The sequence below is a fragment of the Microtus pennsylvanicus genome, chromosome 9, assembly GCF_037038515.1.
Source record: "Microtus pennsylvanicus isolate mMicPen1 chromosome 9, mMicPen1.hap1, whole genome shotgun sequence".
Taxonomy (NCBI): domain Eukaryota; kingdom Metazoa; phylum Chordata; class Mammalia; order Rodentia; family Cricetidae; genus Microtus; species Microtus pennsylvanicus.
In genome coordinates, this window is record NC_134587.1 from 53,893,365 (window position 1) to 53,897,862 (window position 4,498).

The following is a 4,498-nucleotide window of genomic DNA, read 5'->3' on the forward strand; positions in this document are numbered from 1 at the left end:
TTTGCCGTCAGAACGCAGGTGTTGTGAAAACCACCGCTAATTCAAAGCCAACATGGGAAAGGAAAAGACTCACGTCAACATCGTCGTCATTGGACACGTCGATTCCGGCAAGTCCACTACAACCGGCCACCTGATCTACAAGTGTGGTGGAATCGACAAACGAACCATCGAGAAGTTTGAGAAGGAGGCTGCCAAGATGGGAAAGGGCTCCTTCAAGTATGCCTGGGTCTTGGACAAACTGAAAGCTGAGCGTGAGCGTGGTATCACTATTGACATCTCCCTGTGGAAGTTTGAGACCAGCAAGTACTATGTTACTATCATTGATGCCCCAGGACACAGAGACTTCATCAAAAACATGATACAGGCACATCACAGGGACTGTGCTGTCCTGATTGTTGCTGCTGGTGTTGGAGAATTCGAAGCTGGTATTTCCAAGAATGAGCAGACCCGTGAGCATGCACTTCTGGCTTACACCCGGGGTGTGAAACAGCTAATTGTTGGTGTCAACAAAATGGATTCCACCGAGCCACCCTACAGCCAGAAGAGATAGGAGGAAATTGTTAAGGAAGTCAGCACCTACATTAAGAAAATTGGCTACAACCCTGACACAGTAGCATTTGTGCCAATTTCTGGTTGGAATGGTGACAACACGCTGGAGCCAAGTGCTAATATGCCTTGGTTCAAGGGATGGAAAGTCACTCGCAAAGATGGTAGTTCCAGTGGAACCACCCTGTTGGAAGATTTGGATTGTATCCTGCCACCAACTCGTCCAACTGACAAGCCTCTGCGACTGCCCCTCCAGGATGTCTATAAAATTGGTGGTATTGGGACTGTCCCTGTGGAGACCGGTGTTTTAAAACCTGGCATGGTGGTGACCTTTGCTCCAGTCAACGTGACAACAGAAGTAAAGTCTGTTGAAATGCACCATGAAGTTTTGAGTGAAGCTCTTCCTGGGGACAACGTGGGCTTCAGTGTGAAGAACGTGTCTGTCAAAGATGTTAGATGTGGCAACGTTGCTGGTGACAGCAAAAATGACCCACCAATGGAAGCTGCTGGCTTCACTGTTCAGGTGATTATCCTGAACCACCCAGGCCAAATTAGTGCTGGCTATGCTCCTGTACTAGATTGTCACACAGCTCACATAGCATGCAAGTTTGCTGAGCTTAAAGAAAAGATTGATCGTCGTTCTGGCAAGAAGCTGGAAGATGGCCCGAAATTCTTGAAATCTGGTGATGCAGCCATTGTTGATATGGTTCCCGGCAAGCCCATGTGAGTTGAGAGCTTCTCTGACTATCCTCCACTGGGTTGTTTTGATGTTCGTGACATGAGGCAGATAGTTGCTGTGGGTGTCATCAAAGCTGTGGACAAGAAGGCTGCTGGAGCTGGCAAGGTCACCAAGTCTGCCCAGAAAGCTCAGAAGGCTAAATGAATATTATCCCTAACACCTGCCACCCCAGTCTTAATCAGTGGTGGAAGAACGGTCTCAGAACTGTTTGTCTCAATTGGCCATTTAAGTTTAATAGTAAAAGACTGGTTAATGATAACAATGCATCGTAAAACCTTCAGAAGGAAAGGAGAATGTTTTGTGGATCATTTTTTTTTGTGTGTGTGGCAGTTTTAAGTTATTAGTTTTCAAAATCAGTACTTTTTAATGGAAACAACTTGACCAAAAATCTGTCACAGAATTTTGAGACCCATTAAAACAAGTTTAATGAGAAAAAACAAAAACAAAAAAAAATAAAAAGAAATTAATTTTCTTGTGGAGGTGAAGTTCTCATCATTATAAAAAAAGAAATGACCAGCTCTGTTTATTCAGAAAGACAGTGAAAAGTCAAAGAAACATTTGCTGTTACCTACTTGTTAGACAACAGTACTAATATGATCAACTCTCCTTTAAAATAATGTGCAAAATCAGAGACATCAGGTTCTTCCAGCAAATGTTCACCAGTAAAACTTTTATATCAAAGACTGGAACTCTTAAGAGACTCACATGGGGTTTGGTGTGCTCTACCATCATCTATTGATCTCTGGTGCCTTAGGTGCCTTGTCAAAGGAATGCTGCATTTAAGAGGAGAGTAAGCAAGGAAGCCCAAAAGGAGACATTCAGCTAAAGGTCAAGAAGGCAATTAATGTCTCTGCTTCCCAGAGCAAATGTTGCCACTGTCACCCCATCAGTTTTAGCAAGCCAAGTGCATATAGAAGGATAAAAGACAGTCAAGCCCAGATCTGTTTGAGTACAGAATCTGCGCTTATAACTCCAGTACTGTCTTTATGTACTGAGAAAAGTAACTTTCAAACACTATTTTATACCGCTAAAGTCAGTTTTTCAAAAGAAAATAGATAGAAAGAATAACAAATATATTAATAAAAGAAGACCTGTTCTTTTGAACACTTTTCCCAGATTTTATACCCATGGAAGGAGACCTCAGAGAAGGCTGGGGAGGGATATTTACCTGAACACCATTGGAAGGGGTGAGGGTTGTGCCTTACTTAGGTAGGAAGAACAATGATGCAGAGATCTATAGACATAGAGACATGGCAACTCACTTGAAGAAACAATAAAGTGGTATGCCAGAAGGGCAGGCAGCAAGATTGGTGAGGGTTGAAGTAGGAGAGGTACTGGGGAAGCAGATCATGAAGGTCCTGCCCTATAGGTTAGGATACTCAGAGACAGGTTCTGGGAGAGATTGCAGTGTGAGGTGATTGGTTGGTTTGTGCTGCCATTGCTTAGACTGGGTGGTCACTGGTTAGGCAGTACTGTAGTTATGGAGGGGCAAATAAAGAAATGAAGTCTAAAGGTGGAACTGCAATGTGGGCCAGCTAGACTTTGCATGGCCTGTATTGGGATGGTTCTGAGTGGAGTAAGGCATTTGGGTTTACATACATTCCTATAGCTATCCTGAGAAAACTGGATTGAAGATGGTGATGGTTTTGAGCTGTCTGTCTGTAATATACACAGCTTCTTAGTGATGAAGTCATGTATAAGTGATTACTGGTCACAGTCCATTTCTAAAAATAAAAGGGGGATATGCTATAGAGATGAATACTTTGCATTAATATAGATCTTGGTCTATTAACACAAATTTAAGGTCAATATTGTTATATGTATATTTCTGCTCTTGATTAAGGTATTACATTTAGGCAGATTATTTAAAAATGTAATGTATAATTAAGAAATATAGGTTAATAGATAGTCATCTATAATAGTCAAGCTTGTAGTCATGTTAGTTAGGTCTTCTAGATGTACAGAGGCATATTTCAGATGGATAGGTATTCTTCAAAACTTTCAAAGACTAACAGAATATGACATTTACAATGGACTCTTCATGACAATGAGATACATCTGCTCCTGGCAGCACCAATCTACTTCAGAGAGTTTGATAGGCATTGAAGAAACTCATTATGAAATTTGCCTTCAATGTGACAAGACTAGCCATTTGGGCAGGAAACTGCTCTTGCCTAGACTGCTTGATAATATGCTGTATAAACTGGACATGAAGGACCCACCAAAATGACTGCAAAAGTTGCCTAAAGAAAGTGAGACAGGGTTTCTGCTTCATGAAAGAGTCTGTCAGGCATTCTTCAGGATACAGAAGAAAGTGACTGACAAACTGCCAATAAAGGAGGAATTGTCTTTAAAATTTCCTGCTTCATGGAAAAGTCTGCCACATACTATGGGGCTGTAAGATGGATGCCCCAATGGTACAGAAGAACTTTGGGTGAATGTTCTGGAGTGAGATGTCTTTATTAATTCTAGAGTTTTGGAAGTTACTTACAATGCACTTCCTGTTAACTTAGGTAATATTATATCCTTCTGGAGTCTTTGATGGAGTTGAAGAATAGGTAGTTATAGTTTACCTTAGTTATGATAAAAGATAAATTAGATATAAAACTTTACACTCAGGAAGCTAGGATAGATGATAGAGTATTTTCCTTAATTTGTCAAATGTAAATGGATTAAATATTGTAACTATAATTCTTGCTTGATAACTGTTTTGTATATGTAATTTTACTTTGTTGAAGTTAAAAACCTTCCTTTTTATTAGGACAGAAAAGTGGAAATGGTCCTTCTGTTTATGTGTTGCTTTTATTGGTTAATGAATAAAGAAGCTGCTTGGGCCGAAGACAGGGCAGAATAGAGCAAGGCAGGAATTCCAAGCAGAGATAGAGGAGTAAAGAAGGCAGAGTCAGGGAGATGTCATGTAGCTGTTGAAGGAAAAGGACATGCTGGAATTTTACTTGGTAGGCCACAGCCTTGTGGCGATACAGAATAATAGAAATGTATTAATTTAAGACATAAGAGTTACCCAGAAATATGCCTAATCTATTGCCCAAGAAGTGTTGTAATTAATATAGTTTCTGTGTGATTATTTGGGTCTGAGCAGTCTGGAAACAAAAGAGCAGTATCTGCCTACAGCAGTTCATCACTTTGTCTCTCATATTTCAGGCTCCTGAAAGAACTCTGGCTCTTTCCTTTGCTGAAATGGAGAATCACTAG

General features: G+C 40.7%; 1 pseudogene; it reads left to right on the plus strand.

Annotated features, from left to right (window-relative positions):
* On the plus strand, window positions 1-1,609 carry LOC142857595 (elongation factor 1-alpha 1 pseudogene; annotated as a pseudogene).
* The last annotated feature ends 2,889 nt before the right edge of the window (window positions 1,610-4,498 follow it).